Source organism: Rhea pennata, chromosome 8, assembly GCF_028389875.1.
Source record: "Rhea pennata isolate bPtePen1 chromosome 8, bPtePen1.pri, whole genome shotgun sequence".
NCBI classification, from domain to species: Eukaryota; Metazoa; Chordata; class Aves; order Rheiformes; family Rheidae; genus Rhea; species Rhea pennata.
The window spans coordinates 4,698,151-4,719,145 of NC_084670.1; the positions used below are offsets into that span (position 1 = coordinate 4,698,151).

At 39.0% G+C, this 20,995-nt stretch overlaps 1 long non-coding RNA gene across 5 annotated transcripts in view; it reads right to left on the bottom strand.

The window, feature by feature from the left end:
* Positions 1-669: 669 nt before the first annotated feature.
* Positions 670-20,995, bottom strand: part of LOC134143696 (uncharacterized) — a 170,504-nt gene continuing 150,178 nt past the window's right edge. For 3 of the 5 annotated variants that reach the window (XR_009959167.1, XR_009959168.1, XR_009959165.1), the window contains 2 exons: positions 4,204-5,455; positions 670-2,009 (listed from right to left, as the gene is read on the bottom strand). This is a non-coding gene — a long non-coding RNA (uncharacterized LOC134143696). The remainder of the gene's footprint in view (positions 2,010-4,203; positions 5,456-20,995) is intronic. The other 2 variants (XR_009959166.1, XR_009959169.1) reach the window with 2 other exon arrangements.

Sequence of the window (20,995 nt, forward strand, 5' to 3'; positions counted from 1 at the left end):
CAGTTCCTATTGCTTTTTAGCTGATGGTCCTAACTCAAACTACACTACTGTATTTCTCTACAGAAATTTCTGTTCTGGTTTGTAGTTGTTTTAATTCCATCACAGATCACATTCTGTTTAATGATAATTTGATTTTGCATTGCAAGACCCAGCTGTACATTAGGAGGTCACAACCTTTCCATTTATCTCTTAAAGTAACTATTTTTTCCCCAAGTTCCATCAGGTTAAAACAGTTAGCAATTTTTCTCCTTGAAGTGCCCCTTCAGCTCAGCCAAGATATATAATAGATCAGTGTAGCTACGAATGCATTACAACATTAGTCATCAATTAGTTTTAAACCATTGCTGTAATATATCATTTATCTAGCTTGCTGTAGCACTATTGTGAACATTTAATTTTTTAAAGGCATCTTGATTTTTTAACCTGAGGCTGCATCCCTCTTTTGTCTCCTATACAGACATCGCCTTAAGGAACAATAAAAATTAGATTTGTTTGACCTGCACTCAGGGTTCATTTAAGCGAGATGGATTTTAATTGCTCTGCCTAGTCTACCAGACAGCTTTTATGTAATATTCCAGACATTTACGCACTGTCTTTTCCCCTGCTGTAAGCAGGTGTGTGTGTGCCCACAGATGCCTGTAAAGCAGCTCTTATAATTCATTTCACATCTCTTGATAATCCTCTGGGAAACGGCTTGCACTGAAATGCCGTTGGCATTGAATTAAGGGCTCAAGTCATTGCCACTTCTTTTTTCCTAATATTGTTTTATTTTGTCTTTCAAGATTTAACTTTTTGCACAGCTAGTTCTAGAAGGACATTGCTAAAGCATATTATCATTATACAGTGCTGAAGGCTCACCTCTGCTTTTCTTGATAGCAACATGTACAGAGCCTTAACTGTCTCTCTCATCCCTCCCAAAATCCACATTGTCCTTCCACCATTTGCAATACATTTGACTTAGATTTATGATTTGAAAGAGTTTTGAGTGTAAGATAACCAAGACTGACACAAGCATCTTTATGCCACAGGCATTCAGTACCTTGAAGAATCCAACTTTAATCGCTAAGTCACACGACCAAGTTATCACACTTGGTTTGGGGCCTGAAACACCCAAACTTCTCTGCCAGCTCTAAGCAGACACAAAATGAGCTCTCATTTGCCCATGATGAACCTTATTTGCTCCAGCTGCTCCAGAGGGGAGAGGAGAACCTCATGTGAAGCATTCTGTCCCTGTTGACTTTTCTCTTCCACGGGTGATACAATCTGGAGATAAGGTCCTCCTCCTTTCCTCTTCTTCTCATTCCTAAAAAGGAAGATTTGGCCATCCTGTGAGTTACCAAATCAGCACAAAAAAAAACAGGCCTCCTAAGAAGTTATTTGTGCTTACAGCTGGTTCTGGTCTACACTCTGTTGGATACACATGTACTTAATTCACATTTGTGCTGGATGCCTATTAAAAGAACAAATCTGGAAGTGAGGAGGGTCTCTCCTACCATGTCAATGGAAGTAAAATATGTAAATCTCCTGCATGCTGAGGGAGAATGTATGCTTAAAATGCTTGAGAGAACAGCTGTGAAAAGGAATAAATGGTTTGTGTTATGCTGCAGTGTCACTGATCCAACATGTTAAGCTGATCCTCACGTAGTACATTGTGCTTGCTCTATGCTTGCATTATACTGCCTACTACTTCCATGTGTGAGTAATTCAAAATGCATTGCATTTCAAACAACACGGAGGCACAAACCTGACTTCTTTCACATAACCAGTATGGTTCACAGCAGTAAGGAACGACTGGATTAGAAAGAACATTTCCAGTTAGGGATCCCATGCAGTGAGTCGAGGTGGAGACCGTAGTGAGCCACAGAAAGAACACTGGAGGACCAGACGGAACTGCCTGTCCTTCCTGGTCTGCGGAGCCATATTAGAGACTGGAATAACCTTTCTCAGTGCTGCTGTTTTTCTCCTCCTCTTGTCCTCCATGGACGAATCCCAGTCACTTGGGACACATGCTGGAGTGGAGACATGATGATAGGTGAACCACGAAACATTGAAATAATAATAAAGTTTAGGAATATAGATATTAAAATTCTAGAGCAGATTAAGGGCCAGTTGTAACTGGTGACTTGTCTGTAAAGCTATTATCCCTACTAATTCTACATTTTACTGTAGAAAATGATATGTGATCCACCATATGTGATCTCCAATTTTGATTGATTCATGCATTTCAGTTCTACAAAGGAAAATTCACTACACGTTTATGCTATTCTTCTTCAAATAATGCTAATTTGGGCTGAACTGCCAATTTCACATGCTAATTCCAAGGTTGGAGTGGTATGGAGTCAGTTTTGATTGAGGTCCATCTGTAATGAATGACTTCTTTTGTATAAAAAGCTATTTGCAATAAAAATTTGCAGTAAAACTAAACTATTTCCCCCCACCCCCCAAAAAATGGAAACTTCTTCCAGCATTCAGAAAGACTATGATCACCCACTCTCACTCTTAGACACTACAGGAAAGCCATCTGATAAAGCTGTTCAGCAGAAGACTGTGAAATGAGGTCCCACTTCCTTTCTCTAAAACTGAGCAGAGTCACAAACTTGACTCAAACCCACAGTACATCTTAAAAGTGTAAGGTATAATGCTGCATAGCTCAAGGCACTAGTCTTCCATCTGCCCTGTCTAAGCCCAAGCCCCATCTTAAATTGCACATACAGTTTCCCTCTAGGTAAGAGAGAGAAGAAATAGAACATGTTAGCTGTTAAAAATGGTATCCATGGAAGAAACTCAGATGCTATACTGAGAGAAGTCTTAAAAGACTTCTACATGATATAGAAACCATGAATACAACAATAACATCAAGAAAGAGATGAGTGGTCCAATGCCCTTGCTTTGAATATGGACATACAATTTTTTAACTTCATATTCTATTTTTTTTCTAGGTCTCATATATCCATCAATAACACATACCACTGTTTTTCACTTCTCTGACAAAAACACTGAAAATTAGAACCTATTTACTTAGTATCACACAAAATCAGAAACAAGAGCATGCTTCAATATTGAAATGCAGAATTCTAAACCTCTGAGGACTAGATGCAGCAGAGCTGGAACATTCAGCAGCTGTAATGTGCCCTGAGAAGTCACATTTGTTCAAGAAAAGTCACATTACTTATATTAATTAGATGTGTCCAGCTCATCCTGAGTCCATTTAAGCCTTGGCAAACCTCTAGCTCAGAGGCTTAACCTAAGTATTAATATAGCTATTCCTTTATATTATTGCATTTGCATAATCACTCCCACCTTTGCAACCTAATACTTCTTTGGAATGGAGAGAACTATTGACTCATATTTACAGTGGGGTGCCAAAACTTCCCAAATTTAAAGATGCTTGGATCAAGAGAGTTTGGTTCAGCCGTAGCCACTAAGTAAAATAAAACACTGGTCACCACCTATGCGAGTCACACTTACAGCATGTCCGCAGAGCTAGCCATAAGCTGACATTCTTTCTCCCAGTAAGTTTTACAGAATTTGCACACTGAAAAGGATTGAGGTAAACCATGGGGTAAAAGCGAACTGCACAAATTAGACCTGTCCCCTCCTTTCAGTAAATTACATATATACACAATGTAGGTTGGCTAACTATCCTTTTGCTAATTGAACAAGTGTCTGTGAGCATGTATTAACAGAAGGGGTGTTTGTGTCATATTCATTTATTTACATTTTTTTTTCCTAGGACTTTGTTGCAGTGAATATGTTGTACAGTATTTTTTCCCTTCCATTCTCATCAGATACTAGATTAAACAGACAAATAAAAGTAGTATTAACAGTTTTGGCACATACTGCACTTTCTCAGCAGAAATTGTGTCACTTGTACACTGGGTTGGTTTATATTACATAGGTCAATTTAAGGTCAACAGGAAGTGCCAGATTAGCATCCTTAGAGCCTGAGATTCTGTAGCCACAGAACAAGACCAGATCAAGCAATACTGATTAAAGCTTCATGTACAATACTTCTTCCTCAAATCGGACTTCCTTAGACGACAGTTAAGTTTCCTTAGGCCAAGCAAATGCTTAAACCCTCTGCTTATGTGGCAAAACAAAATGACCAGTTGGCATGATGATAAGGGAACTGACAGTATGAAATTGCTTCTTCAAACATCACCATGTTTTTCATGAGCTGCATATTTGCAGAAGTCCATGTACCTGTGAAATATCTGAATTGCTGTCTTCCATGTGTCAAAATGATGCCATTTCTGGGCTGTTCCCTCATCCTCCCACAGATTTACCACATTTCGGGTAAAATATGTGGCCTAAAAACCCAAATACTTGCTGCAGCTCTGACTGGGTCTTGCTGACTTCAAAAAACAACCTGACAAACATCAATAGGAAGCCAATGCATTATGTCAAAGAGATTCAGTCTGCATGCTGGGCTTTCAGTCTTTCCAGTGGGGTTGTCTTTTGCAAGCTTTTCTCTGTGGCCTGAAGAACCAGTAGAAGCATTTTCAATTGAAGGTTGAAAGCCTCACATAATCATATGACATGAGAACTAGGACATTATGAAAAATGGCGAACAGTAAATGATTTTGGATTAAATCACAAAAGAACTAAATGCTGTGTATACATCTCTTTCTGAATTTCCAGCTTTGCATTCATCCCCCTACCAGCCACCTTACTTAGCACAAGTTGTCTGCTTGCAAAATTCCTTGTTATCCAATCTACCAGGCTGCCTGCTATCCTTGTTTCCCCTCAACTTCTCTCTTTTAAGAGAGTCTTTCCTCAAATTCATAGCCTATGTTCTATGCCCTAGTCTATGTTCTATGTTCCTTTGAGCAACTGGAGGATGTGCTACTTTGCCTGATCTGTTCAGGCTCTTTCTACCGTGTGTTCAGCCCCTCACGTCTCATGTGCAAGGTAGGGGAAATGACAGCAGAAGCAGTGTCTGATGATACTGGACAGAAGATCAGAGCTCACTTCTTTCCATTAAGTCTCCTGTGCTCACCTCTTAGCAAGCAAACTGTTGTTCCAGAAAAGAGATCAGAGCAACCCTTCAATGCTGTGAACTGCTACAGCAGCTGATTCTTCTCATCACCAGCAGATTTGGGGAACGGAGTCCTCAGCTGTTGGCCTCCTTTTCCTTCACTTGCTCCTCTTCTGTTTTCCTTTCTCTGCTTTCCAAGGCATGTGGGATACAAGTCAAGAGCCAGCAGGCAGAAACACAGTGATGTACTCTGCCAACTGAAAGTTACAGGAAAGGTTTCCCTTTTTCCAGTTCTTTCTAAAATTATACCCGCAGTGATTGTTAGGGACTCAGCTTAGGTGGTGGCAGAGTCTAATGAAGGTCAGTGGGGAGGAAATACTGTGTATTTGCCTCCCAAAGCATCCTGTCTTCTCCTTGTTTTGGCATTGCATGTTCAGCCCTGGTCGAAAGCAGCCACTGGCTATCAGGTGGATTTGCCTGAAGAGAGAAAGAAAATGATGACAAAGTAAACTGTCAGTTCCCAGTTAGCACAGGCGAGGAGGATACGCTGAATCATTCAGCAAACCCTCTATCCACACCTTGAGTGCACCCTGCCCTGCTACTCTCTGCCATCCCCCTGTCCAAGCATAGGGCAGAAGCCAGCTTGCTGGCTGAAAGAGATCTCCTCCTTCACAATCCCTTCCCTCCTCCACAATTAGGACTACATTAATAGCACCCTAAACACAAGCCTGAATGCAATGCCCAGGCACATGGTTCTGCAGATTCTTTCTTCTGTGCATCACATTTTAAAAGAAATGCTTTCTTGTAACCCATTCCCTCATGTTCCCAATAACAGAAAAGCCTGGTAGCAACTACAGCAAACTTGTAGTGGGAAACCTTTTATGTAGAGAAGGTTTTAATGTTCAGAGTTTTCTCCTTTACTTCTATTTACCAGGAATGTAGCTAGCAAAGCCTGAATATAAAAACTGGTTCTCTGAGCACAGTATAGAAACTAATGAACATAACTATGCAAATCTGAGAGCTTTTGTTTCTCTAAATAAAAACTTTTCAGGACAGAACATAACAGAGAATAGTCATGCTCTAGCCTGAAAACTGAATGGGAATCAGGAAACTCAGGGTCTGCTCCCAGCTCTGCTCACAGACAGGTACTTGGCTTCTGTCTTCCATCTTCAGACTAAGACAATGATAATACAAATCACAATGAAAGCAGTTGAAAACTTTTGCAGAATTATTTAGCATATGTTGCATCCTTTTGGTAGGTTGAGCAGGGGGTTGTTTTCAGCTCACAGGACAGGGAAGTAGAAAGTGGTTAGGAGAATGGAACAAAGGTTAATTCCTGTAGGATTAAATCCAGTTCCATAGAAGAAGCAAGGTGAAAAGCATCTTTAGGAGAGTCTAAATACAGAAGGACTCAGAGTCTAGTGGATGAGGTCAGGGAGTTCATACTAGGCATGTAGGCTATGACACAGAAAAAAGCATGTCAAAAATTGTGGAAGAAGCTGATAAATGGGTGGACTAGGCTGGAACTACTGGTTGATCTGAGGAAGGTGTTGTGACAGATGTACAAATGATGAAGATGAATATGTTTTTGGTTTGGAAGGTGATGAAGCATGAGTTCTGCTGACAAAGAGTGAAACAGCATAGACAATGGATTCTGCTGCTTCAGGGCAAGATGCACTGGACTACATCTAAATCAGGGCAGGCACTGCCTTGGAAATAACGCAACCTTCATGAGCATTGCCTGCGGATCTCAGTTGCTTCCAAAGCCTTTCTCAGAGCTAAGTATCAGCCCAAGGAAGATATTGCTTCATGGCTATGTTTGACATAGCACATATACCAGCAGGCTCAACCAGTAATTAATTTAAACATACATTTAGTCAATAGGACAAACCCATGCGGGAATAACTGAGTCACCTCACTGTGCAAGTGGTGCCCCAGCCCTAAGCTGAGCCCATCCCAGTGCTGTTTTCCCTTGGCATTTGGTGATGGTCTGCCATAGATCAAGTTCTCCATCTGAAATACAAAGCCCTGCCTAATCTGGGACAAATTTACTGCTTTGATCTTTAGACTCTGCTTCACATAGACATGCCAGATGAGGTTTCCTAAACACCCAGACATCCATGGAGACAGAAATATTGACAAGGATCAATGTGGAGATATGTCACCTTGGCAAATTTAACTTACTACGTCCCCTTTGTGCATCAGTAACTTTCAGCTGAAGCTGGCTGTATGATTTAGGAACTTATGAAAAGGCTTATGGAAGAACAAAGAAATGGAGCTAAAGAGGAGCTGGGGTTTTCACACTCACTGAAGTAATATAATAATCAGCTGTCAAGAGGAAAATAAATGACAGATGCCTCTGGCAGTAAAATTCTTAAGATCATCACCAGCTATAGGTTACAAGAAAAAATACAGAGGCATAAAGAAGAACACATTAATCCAGCCATTGGAGAACAGCAAGAAAAGCATCTGGTTTAGATATCCATATTGACAAAACTCTGGCTGCCTACCAAATACATCCTTCCCACCTAGAAATGATTTGGACTTGAAGGGAGGATAAACATCCCTTATCCATTCTATATCATTAATTACCAATTTTACTGGTTGTCCAAATGCTAGAACATTAACATCTGAATTCAAATATGATGTGATACTAATCATTTAGAAGTAACTACACCCTCTGCTCCTCAGTATGCTCCTTAGAGTTCATGTGGGGAGAAGCATGACTTGGCATATGGAAAATATCAGTCAAAATAAAATATTTTTATCTTACATTAAGAGTTATTCACAGTCTCCTATTGGCATTTGCCACAGGACAAAAAAAATGAGGTTGTTTCAGCACTGTCTAATATCAGAGACTGCAAATTGATGTCCATCCCATTCTAATCAACATTTAGCAGACTATGAATTTCATGGATGATTTTAGTAAAAGTGAGAGGCTGTAATACCAAAAGAGGACATGAGCCAAAGATGTTCTATTATCCATATCCTATTAAAGATCAATGAGAGCCCTTACCTCAATGATATAATGTGACCAGAAACTTAATTGAAAATATACAAAAAGGTTATTAATAAAGAGATAAAGCCATAGTAAATTTAATATATCTCACAGAAGGACTTTGGCTAGAAAAAGAAGGTTATATAGATAGATAGATAGACCTTTAATTAAGGTGTATTGCTGGGTTAAGTGTAAATTTTCCAAGCATGTATAAAGATAGAAAACTGGTAATTGCTTCCAAGTTATACTATAAAAATCAGTCATATTCCTTTTACTTCCTCTGACAGCCTTACTCAATCCTGAGGTTCATTCACTTAATTGGAAGAGAGACTTCTTTGAGTAAAAACATCAGGAATTGAAGAAAGAGGCAGACAGATTGCAACAACTGAACGAACAGCACTTTAAATGAAATCATTAAACCCCCTCATCCAAGATTCTCAATAGATTTCATGTTTGCTATCTTCAGGGGATATTTATTACCAAAGCTGAGGGGGAGAAGATTGAAAATTATATCAGAAAAAAACTCTCAACAATCTTATTGAAAAAGTGAATCTGAAAAATCCTCTCCATTTCTATTGCTATCATAATTTTTCTACATCTCAAAATTAGCATAGACTAGAAACTTTGAATCTTCAAATATTTCTGTCACTGAAACCTCTTGCAACAATTATGTATGACTTAGCTGAGTATTATAAACATGCATACAAAATTTATTTGCTTCAACCATACACTTCATACACTTGTCTTTCACTTGTTCACAACCAATAGTTGTATGAATGAATACGTTAGAAAGAGCATTGTTGTAAGTATTCACACACCTCTCTCTGCATAAATCAGCCTCAGAAAAAAATGACTTTCTACAGCAATGACTCTTTGTGGGTTTGGGAATTATCCAGTCAGTGATAAGGAAACAATACTTGGTGACTTTAGTGGCAAATAGCAAACAGCAATGATAAGAGCTAACATTTAAAAGCAATAGTCATGGAGAATAATTTGCAATTCACAAGATTAAATACACTCTCTGAACTATTAATTAACAAATTTTGAATAATTAATCTAAATCTTTTTCCAGGTAAGTTGGCTTAAAAAATAAGATTTTTTTTAATTTGTTGTTTCGATGTGAATATTTGTAGAATTTCAGTGATACCTAACTAAAAGCTTGCCCTTCTTCCCGTATAAAAGACCTACATGGGACAGCCATTTCCATATTTTCTATTATCAGATAGAAGATATAATTCTGTAGTTATAATCAACCAACATGCACTGAATTTTAATCTCTCACTGCATAAATCAGAGTAAGTGCATCATAAATACATTCATGGCATACACCAGTAGTGGATTCTACTGCAGATGAACACATTAACAGTGCTATGCATGTCTTACATGTTCCATTTAAACAACTACTTGAAAAGGATCCATAGCAGAAAGAGGACTGCAAAAGTGGAGAAAGCTGAGGTTAAGATAAGTAGCAGAGGGCTAAATCCATCCCTAACAGAACTCTAATTATGTTAAAGAAGTTATGCTCAGGATGCCTTTGGCCTACTATCTTTGGTTTCTGGAAAGAAGTGACAAGGGATATTACTACATCATTAGATGTAGAGAAGGTCAAAAACATTCTAATGCTAATTGCTCAGAAAATAGAAAATAATCATATTGTGAAAGTACTTAATATTCTCTATTTTCAAAGTGATGAACAAGTCTTAATGAATGAAGTACTGAGGCTAGAGTAATTAAAAGCTCAGATGTTAGATTGCTAAAAGGAACAGAACAATAGCTTGAATGAATTATCTTTAAACAATGCAAAACTAAAAGAAAACACCAAAACATTCCTATGTTAACATGAAAGAAACAAAATCTCAATACATCAAGAACATTAAATCTAGTAACAATAATTTTTTATCTGTCAGTGGAAAGCAAAGATGGAACTCCAGAAAATCCAGGGAAGATTAGGGAGACCGGTAGACCATCGGCAGTGAAACAGAGACAAAGCTGAGAAGGTAACTATAAAATGCTTCAGGGAATCCTTAAATCCTTTGGCATTAATGCAGCAACAATGACTTTTCAATTCTATTGCCAGACTTGCAGGAATCTTCTGTCATTTCTTTCAATGGAAGCTGGATCAGCCCTTAATGTCAACAAGTTACAAAAACCTCTAGCAAGGTTTGAAGTTTTTTCACGAAATGCACTTACGGTGATTTCTTAATAAAGATGCAGCTAATAGCTGCTACTAAGCTGCAGGGATGAATACACAAACAAGTTAATGCAAGGCAAGGTACAGTGTGAAATGGAGACATTTCAGCCACTCAGTAGCGAGCACACGCTTGCAGAGTTTGGTGATGCCCTGTCACACCAAGTCTTTCCCATCCTTTGTTTCTATCCCTGTGCTATGGCTTGTCATCCATTCAAGCGGCAAAACAACTGCTTGTGGAGGTGCATCACTGAAATAACCCAAGTTTTAAAAAAAACAGTCTAAATAAAAGTCAGGGATTTTGTTTGTTTGTTTAGCCCAGATTATTTCTGTTATCTAATTCAGAGCACAGCTCTGCCAACAGTTGCACTGGCACCAAGAGGAGACAGTAACCTGCAGCATGAGGGCAGAAATGAACTTCCAAGAGTAGAAATACCCTCTTAAAGTGATCTTCTTACTTTGTTTTTGTTTGCAGTAAATGCAAAATAAATACTCAGGAAAAGAGAGGTTAGCTGACTTCCATTTTTCCAAGGGTAACAGCAAGCATCCAGGCAGCTATCACAGACTTCCTGAAAAGCTATGTGTTCACACTCTATCTTATTCTTCTGAGTGAGACACAGCAAGCACATTAACTTGGCATAAAAAATTAGTTCTGATAAACCTCCACATTTGCTAAGAGTTAAGCCCTAAAAAGAACTTCTCTGCTATCTAGAAGAGAATAAGATGTGAAAGACTAATGAAAGCTGAAAATATATTAACTCCCTTTGCTTTTTGGAAAGATAGAGGCTCTAGATAATGTATAAGAAGGAGGGAAAGGGTATGTATTATTTCAAGGAAAAGATATCCAGGGTTCTTGCCCAGAGGCACAGATCCAGCCATTCTGAACTGGTAGTACCTCATATCACATCCTGTATCAGCTTCTACACCACCAACTGCTTCTATCAACAAAATGAGTATTCTTAAATTACATCTCTATTTTACAGAGATCCCAAAAGGATATAGCACACATTGAAAAATGCAGCTGTTAAGATCAGCTTCCTCATTTCCTGTTACGAACACGATGCCTTTTTTACTTGTTCATGTGCAATAGAACAACTGCAAAAAGCTTTGTATCCTAACACTTAGCAAGACATGAAGAAATACTGCCCAATCATCAGGTACAGTCACCATCTCTCAACTCTCATCTCAGCATTCTTCACTCATCCCCTCCCCTGCCACCTCTTTTCTATCTTTGTGCCTTTTCATTTGAATCCTTCTTTATTGTTTTTAAATCTCTACTTTTTTCCATGTGCAAAGTCATTCTAGTATAGGGTGACACCTTTTTCTCTAAAGCCCTCCGAAGAACATCCTTCCTTCATGAAGCAAAAGTGGTTCAAGTAGCCTGTATGCTGCACTTCTTTTTAGAGAAGGAGGAACTTGTTGCTCTGTAAGGAGTTCCAGGAGCTCTAGTACAAAAGAAGCAAAGAACAAAACAATGATCAAGCCATCATTGGTTAAAAAGGATACAACCCATCAAAAGTTTTGTTCTCCTTCCTGACACATCCTTCTTCTTGACTGTACAATGTTTTCTTTTGTCGGTAGATTATATTTTATTCAAGAAGTTATAACCTATTGCATATGTTCTTTACCAGTCCTGCTCATAAAAGAATGATTTTCTGGACCTCTCCTCTAACATACAAAGAAGAAAAAGTTTCCAAAATCAAGTATTACTCAACAATAAGGAAATAATGCAGAACATTTCTGCAATATCATAATAAATTAAAAAATCTGATCTTTTTTAGGGCCCAACTCAAAGCCCAATAATGTCTTTAGAAAAACTTTGATCACATGTGATCAGCCCTCATAAATACAACTATTAGTTCAGACTGATCATTGATACTGCAAACTGAAATAATTTGGGGCTTCATTTTGCCTTTTCACAAACAAGCATCAGCAACATCAATGTGAATTACTCATGTGAAGGCATGGACATAAAGCCAGTACACTACCTGCATCAGGTCCTGAGTTTATTTAGTAAATACTGTATCTATGTGAACGTATCCAGCGTACTGTCAGTCAGCGTGATTGATTTTCTTCCCAAGTAACAATCTGCAAGCATCAGGATGCCAAATGTCCCTGAAGGATACTACAGAAGAAACAAAACCCCAAACGCAAGCTGAAACCTCAGAGCAGAGCCAGCCCTGTGAGTATGATGTCTGAACTGCTGTCTAGCTCTCTCTATCCCCTTTTCAATTCATCTCTTACATTTAACTAGTCTTCTGAACAACCCAGTAACTTGTGCGTTGTTCATAAGCCCTCCCACTTTGGTCTACTTCAGCCCTTATCATCCTTGCAATATTTCACTTTTGCTACTCTTTCTCCTAGGATCAGAGCAGGGGTAAATATGCCTCTCAGATAGTCTTAGAACAGCCTTAGTCTTTATAGTCCACAAGTTGTTTTAGATCAAAGTAGGGCATTCTACAACCAGTACTTAAAAGGGGGAAAAAAGAAAAAAAAAAAAAAAATAATGCTGCTTCTTAAACTTCTAGATGAGTTAACATTAGAATGATATGAAACAGAGGCAGGAGTGATTTATACTGTCATCACCATACCAAAAGATACACTGTGCAAGTGGTTGTATGCTCTCATGGATGCTACATACGGCTGGAGTCCAGAAGCTTTAGCTCATCCTGCCACTGACATCCAGTTCAACCTCAGGCAAATTATACAGCTTGATCCTAGACCTCCTGAAGTCATTAGCGAAGGTCCCTTTGATGTAACAGCACAGGTTCAGGTCCTGCATCCTTCCTCTTCTTTTGTTGCAAGGTGTCTCCAGGATGAATGTGTGTGAAGCATTTCGAAGATTTAAAGTACTACATTTGCCATTCTACAATTCTTTTTCATGCCTACTAATTTTTACTTGTGGGAGTAGACCTATTGGCTCCATACAGTCATCATTATTTGTAATGTTTCTAGTATTTATAAAATATCTAGTTTTCTGGCATATTTTTATTATTTTTAAAAGCAGAACATTTTTAGCAGGACATTTTTCATATCAAATAGATGCATGATGTAATTAACCAAAGTAATGTGATAAGAAACATGAAGGAAATGTTCTTATTATATCTAATATCTGATTGCCCACAGTTGCTCTGAAGTCAAATCTTCTACTATTCAGAGTTGTCACAGATCAATTCTGTTTTATTTTAGTGAGTCTAAGTCAGAGCTCATTGTTCTTTGTTTTAGAGTCTTACTGCATCATTATCAAAATGAAGAAGCAAAATCATGCCTCTGCATGCTCTGCATAACCTCCGGTGATGATGCACTCATAGGTTTTTTGGGGGCTTTTGGGGGGTTTTTTGGTTTTGGGGGGTTTTTTTGCTCCATCAAACATAGGTTTGCAAATCGTGGCCCAGATTGCATCTACATCATAGAAATAGCAGCAGCCTTGTAATGTAACTTGGGTTTGAAGATCTGTCCCTGGATCCTCAATGGAAAGTGAAAGAAAGTTGAGTCCAAATACACTTACGGGTTTGGCCAAGATTGTCAGATGAGTTTTAGGACTGAGTGGCCCGATTCTATTCCCTTCATTATCCTGATAGTTGGAAATGCTATTCTACTTATCTGTCGCTTGACAAAACTGTCGTATATTCTGTGGTTTTGTTGCTACAGAATGAGTGAAATGTCTTTGTCTACAAAAGGACCTTACAAGGCAAAGGTTCGCTAGATACTCCACAGGTTAGATGCCTTCTGCATAGTTGCGTGTAGGGATGTCTTATAGGATAGGAAATGGAAACTTTCACAACATCCTGTCTTTTGAAAGTTTGACACAATAAACTCCATCAAGATGAAAAAGTACCAGCTGAGAACTTCATAGTCCAAAAAATCAAACCAACTAAGTAGCCAGCACTGAAAGGGTTAATGTGTCTCCAGTTAACAGGCTAACATTAAATGGTCTGGAATCCTAAGTCAGGCATTTTTAAAGCTTATGTTTCTGATACAGAATGGATTATCCTGACTAAACCTCTCTTCTTTTCCATTCCCAGAGGAGCTAAAAGCTGCTACAAGTGCCACCTACAAAGGAAAAGAAAATTGCTAACAAATTTGCACTACACAGGCTTGTCTGGAACAAGGTTAAGTGAAAATTTTCTAGCATCCACAGTACACTTGCAGAGCAGGAACAGATGCTCTGTTCCCACATCTGTATATCTGTTAGTGTCAATATTTCCAGGACCAGTTGTATTTCATTGATTATATACAGTTTAGGCAATCTCCATGATTGTTTGATAGAACTCAGGCTTTGGCCTTTTAAAGAATATTCTCTTTTATTAAATATAGTCCTTTGAACATGGCAATATATTGGTGTTGGTCTTTATTTTATCTAACTTCAGCTGTCTAAAATCAATCAGCAATTATAGGCTACCCACTCCAGACTCTGCATATTTTGTGAAGCATTAGGAAGTGGTATTACGAAGTAACTCCAAAAGGCAATTCATCCTACCTTAGCAGAACTAAGACAGATGGGATGAATCACCATCTCAGAGTACCTATTTGTCCTCACTGATGACAGATCAAGACCTAGGTGGCTTCCTTAGACTTAATGCTTAGCTTTAAGAGGGCTTAAGTTAGGTGAGATGAATCCCACTCAGACAGATTCATATTCAACATTAAATTCTGCTGCTTCCCACGATCTAAATTATTTTAGTAATCATGTGCCTTACTCACAGCCTTTTGCTGTTTTGTTCAAATAGCTGATTTATGGAGTAAAGAGTCTTTCCTAGAGAGGAAAAGGAAGATGCTTCTTGCTGTTCTAACTTTGCTTTTGTTAGCCAAGTACTTCCTGCACTATGGCAAGGTGTAGGTGTGGTGAACTCTTTGCGCATAACAGATGCCAGTGAGGCTGAAGCCAGAGAGGAAGAGATAATTTTCAAAAGCTACCTGGCAAGAGGTTGGTCAATTGGCTGTCAGGAGAACACAGAAACTACCCAGCTTTGCAGCCAGAGCTGCACAGGTTGGTAGAACGGTGCACTAGAAAACCAGCGTTTTCCAGAAAAGCATAATGGAAGTAGGTATCCAGATTCTACAGGTCTGATTCTCTCACATTCTCTCACAGTTCTCTGAAAACCCTAGTGCTGAATTTTAAAGATTCAGCTAATGAAATTCCTGGTGACTCAACATGACTCAGTCCAATTAAGAACTGAATCAGGGTCTCCAAATTTGTCCCATGAAACTCTTCACTTGAAGATTTCAAAATGCATTACAAAGATTCAAAGTGCCAACAAGTAAGATAATCCAATGATGAGATCAATTCCAACATGACGCACTTCCCATGTGATCTTAGGTAAGTCCATATACAGACAGACAGACGTTTTAGAGATATTTAGAAACCACACAGGGATTTTGAGTTTAAATATAATAAAGATTGCAAGACATCTTGATAATCAGAGGAATTCTATAAACTAGTTGTAAAATTTTATGGAAAGAGCATTCCACTAACTATTGTACTCCAGGGGCTTTCCTATAATACATACCTGTCCTACTCTGTTCTGGAACATAAACAGAGCTTCACTTTTCAGCTAGATCTATTGTCTGAACCCTGTAGCCCTAAATTCAGAATTTTGCCATTATCCTCTTGCTTGGTTTGGGGGGAGGCGGGGGGAAGAGACAAAGTTTAACAGAACAAGGTAACACATTTGTTTAACCCTTCCTTAGTGGAGCCGCAAAATACAGGCATCACACAAAGTAATTGTACAGTTTTAGGGCTTATCTGGTTTCTTCAGAAGACAATGATGAAACCACAAGCTGGTCTTATTTGTGTAAAGATACTGAGTATATTCTCAGAAAACAATACTGTACCAGCTCTACAAAATAGCAAAGAGTTTCTTAAAAGCAGTGATCGTAGGAGCAGCTGAGTGCGTTCAACAGCACTGATGCTGCTGTCACAATGAAAACATCAGGGCCTAAACCAGAACCCACTGAAATCTACAGAAAGGCATCTATAAGCACCGACAATCCTTGGATTAAACCCTCACACAATCGTTCTTTATTTCAAAATAAGATATGGCCAATCACATTTAAGAAAATTATTTCATTGGCAGCAAACAACATGTCTTATGTATTGTTTCAATAACGAATGCAAGCTATTGTATTATAATACTGGGGGAACACTGCAAACTGTACAGTATCTAACCTGTATGAGATATGCCTAAATCACCCTAATTGCACAATAGTATACCAAATGTTATCAGCTGAGTTGCAGTAGTATCTCAGAGCAGCAAGCATGGACCAAGATCCTACAGCTCTACATACCACGCAAAAACATTCAGATGACCCTCAGGCAGTCCCAGAAAATCCTGGCCCCACATGTTCCATCCTGCTTGTTCTTGGGTTTAAGGCGTATTCCTCTGTTAAGCAGCATTTGGAGCAGATGTACGTTTGACTGCTAACGAAAAGGAAAATAAGATTCTCTGAAAGAGTCTACCATAGAGATCTGCTACTGGTGGTCTTCTCCTCATGTCCCTGTCACACGACCAAAACCACCACTGACACTAGCTGCCTTCCCTGCTTAGAACTGTCACAGAGGTTACATCTGCACTGTAAACTCCAAAGGACCAGGGCACAAGGTTGAGCCATGATCCATGACTTCCAAACTATTTAGCTTTTAGGGCCCTCCTTGGCATGGTTTTGGCCTGTGCCAGCTAGCATGCTCCCAGCAGTGCCCAGGCCACACTCAGGGATAGCAAAGGCCAAAGACTGTTCCCAAAAGGTAGCCTGGACAAAGCCACCTGCTTGGGAGCCAGGATTGGAAGGAAAGAGCTTAACCATGTGGATAGGAGCCATGACGTGATACTTTGTGTTGGCATCCTTTAATTTTCCAGCCAGAGCCAGAGAGACTACAGAAAGAATGGTCACTGATCCTGCAGCAATGGATTACTTATCCTTAAAAAAAAGTTGCTTGCTGAAAATAGTACTTCGGTTAGGACACGCAAAGAGAAAGCTTATTGCTTTCGACTATGTTTGCCCTAAGCTGTGGCTAAGCTGAGCACTACAGTCTCCTGGGCTGCCATCCAGCTGGATTCACCAGCAATTCATTCACTAAAAAAATGTAGAAGAAGAAATAAGAAAAAACTATTTGATGTTTCCATGGCCACTGGACTGTATACTTTCTTTCTGACCGTTATCACAAATTTCAACACTTGCTGGTTTGCCATCCGAACAAGCAACAGATGTCAGAAATAATGCTTGTTTTTAGTGAGTCAGATATATCACAGTGAAAGATACTGTCTTTAAGTACAAGCGAGTGACACACTTTCATCTGTGTAATAAAATACAAAGCACAGACACCCAGACTTCTGGCCTTAGATCTCTTCTGCTTCTGCAGTTCATGTTTCCCAATTATATTGAACTTCTAAGGTTCATGTTCTTTGGTGGATGGTTGTTGATAATACATGTTAAGAGTAGCACAGCATAAGGTTTTCTGAAGGACATTAAAAATTATGGAATGAGAAACAGAAGTGCGCTGTGGCAAGATTAGAACACCAAACAGGCCCTCATTCATTTTATGGAAAAAAAAGTATGGATTCTATGTGAAAACACAAACTTATTCAGAAGTTTCCTCTAGCAAAGGTTTTCTCCACAATACGCCCAAGCATATTGTGGAGAAATTGCATAAACTTTGACTTTAATGTTCTAGAAGAATGAAGAGAGGACAGAAATAAAGGCCATGTAATTAGTTCCTCATCAGTGACACTGTACTATATAGCAGATTAGACCCATTCATTTCTGATATATTCAGGAGTAACAGACAGAAGTGCAAGTGGTCCTTCTCCTGCACTACCCCATGTACTTGGCCAGCTTATAACTATTATCCAGCCAACATAAAACATAGTACTTAAAAGGAAAAACTCTCAAGATTTCCACTAATTACTAACTTTGCTCTCTTATTATTCTCTTTCTGTCCTATTTCCCTATTTCAGCCCCCACACTCTGGTCCACTTCTTGGAGCAGTATCTGGATTTTCCTTCGTGCTGCAGATCCTTCTTCTCTCACTTCCCTCTTTTAGACAAGTTCATTTCTCTAAAATACACCCATCCTTTACAAGTTTTAGGACTAAAAACTTCTCCAGAGATTTTCATATCTCTGCCCAAATTCCAAGTTTATGGTCTAAGGACTTCCCTAAATCAGGATCTCATTTACTGTTCTTGTAACTCTTTTGCCAAAGCATAATAAATCCAAAAACCTAGAGAGTTTCCCTACACATCTTTGCTGGCAACATGAACAGGCTACTCAATAGTTAATAACAAGATTTTCCCTCCATCCTCTTAACACTTGGTCTGAAAGCACTACAAGCTCTGAGTCACTGTACAGTTGATTTGAGCTTAACCCTAATAGCTCTGTTATGCCTTGGCTTATTCTTAAATCTTCTTGGAAGCAAAAAGCATCAACAACAAACTTCTAAGGCTTAATACTCCAACACCAGGTAAACGGGTTTATCGCAATTAAAAATAGTGTCCTTTCCACATCATAGAGCTGTAAAGTAATGCTGGAGCAAAAGCATGTGCCTGCTGGTATACGCCTGAAGAGGTTCTGGGAATTAATTCGACTCTGCAGAACTATTCCAGTTATTCATGTGACTCAGCGGCTGAGACTGGGATCTTCCTGCGCTCACATGGTGACGTGCTGATTCAGGCTGGTTCAGCAGCGCGGGATCTGAGAGACACCTTATCAAAAGAAAAGCCCTCTTGGGAGACAGGCTCTCCCAGCAGCTGGAAAGGAAATTTCCATTGTGCTATCTGGACTAGTCCAGTGGGGCAAGAATAGTGAGTTATTATCAGATTTTGGTGATTTTCTTAACAGTGGGTAAGAAGGAGATCGTTATTTTCAATCAATAAAATACTTCATAGCATCACTGTGCTATGATGTCTGCCCAGAGGTGATCTCAGAGTTAAAGACTAGCACCATGACAAAGGAAAACAGCACTCTGCACTTTTGCTTTCAGTCATACTTAACTGTACTTCAGTCACACTTGATATTCCAATTATATATATATTATTTACGTATTTTTATTCATAAATGTTTTAGAAAGAAATGTTTAGAAATAAAATGTTTAGAAATGCTTAGATTAATACCTGGCTAACGCTTATTATAGATATGTTGCAGACAGGAAGAGTACATTTTAAGTAATTTATCAGCGCCTCCTAGATTTATTCAACTTTGTAAGTAATGACTAATTATTAAGGCATTTGTAATGTATTAACCCGTTATAAACCATTTACAAATAGTATCTTGACCTACAGGGCCCTTATCATCCCTGTTAGACACAGAAGATAGAAACTATTTGATGACATGTGGGCATGTAGGATGGAGCTCTGTATCTAAGCTAGCCACTCCATGCTCCCTCTGTGGATAACAGAATCAAGGGCATAAGCTGACTTCTCCTAAAGCAGACATCTAAAATAGGTCTATCAAATGGTAGCCAAAACATTTGAAGTAACCTGTCCAGGGCCTTACAAAACAAACTGTGGCCGGTCATGAACAAGACTCACATCTCCAAATTCCTGTCCTCACTCTCGGTCCACAAGACTACAGCTGCCCTGTAACTACATAATCATAGTCCTGCAGGCCTTCAGTGAAACTGCAAATATACTTAATCAATACCTTAAATCTTACAGCTCCAGAAAAACAGGCTTCTTTTAATGCTACACACCATCTAGTATTTTCATAGAAGCAACCAGTATAATTAATATAATCTATTTCAGCCACCTAAATATTAGAGTATTCAGAAGTACCCGGTTAAGTGCTGGTGTTATATCTCACACTGAGTAGTATGGTCTCATGGTTCATGCAGACATTAAAAATAGCAATGCCCAATTACAATACCAAAGTATTGTTTCCTGCACTTACTGATCCTCAGCAGCATTCCTCTCCTCAGCCTTAGAGTTGTAGTTTCTCTTTCAAGACAGGCTATTTTCCTTCTGCGCTGCTGCTCACTTCCCCCACAATAAATGGCACATTCAAAATACAGGGAAAACAGCATATTTAACCCCCCCAATGGGTGCAATAATAATCACAGCAGAGTGTGATATACAGGTGAATTAAAAAAAAAAAAGAAAGAAAGAAAAGAAAAGAAAAAAGGCCATCTGGCTTGGGCTTTAGTAGGTCCCACTGTGTTGGGGCAGAAGAAGGTACTGCCTTTAAACTGAGAAAATGAAGCTGTCCATAACAGAAATGAAAGGAAAAAATCTAAGACAGTATCTCAGGATGTTCTCCCTTTCCACTCAGAAGGTCTGGAAGACCTCTTAATTACCTGTCAGACTGAAGCTACTGAGCTAGGTACTGCCTCTCACAACTCCCTCCAGTCCTTAAAAATGTGAATTCCTACCCAAACCAGAATTTAACTATTTTTATCTAAATGAAAACACCAGCTATGCAGAAGCACAAATCCACATGGTATTTGAGGGTTAAAAAACAGAGGAAAACTGTAGCCTGGGAAAACTAGGGGCTTTCCATTCCCGCTGTAATGAAATGACAGATTTAAAGTTCAGAGTGAGAAAACTTGTTGAAAGGAATTAGATTCCAAGCTTCCTGAGACATACAGGCTTTATATTTCAAGGCTATTGATGAATCTATCAATCTCCTGATTCCTGTCCCCTTGCCCCCCTGAAAGAACCTCTAAAAAAGGGATATGCTGCCTCCATTGAAAGGAAAAGGGTTTAAAGAATATCCACTGTAAGGTCTCTCTTAAGAAGGAAAGTCCCTGGAGGCAAAACAATAATTGGTTTTGACCTTCCGCAGTTAGGGAGGCGTTGGTAAAGACTAGACTTAAACACAGCCTGACAACTGTGAGTTCCAA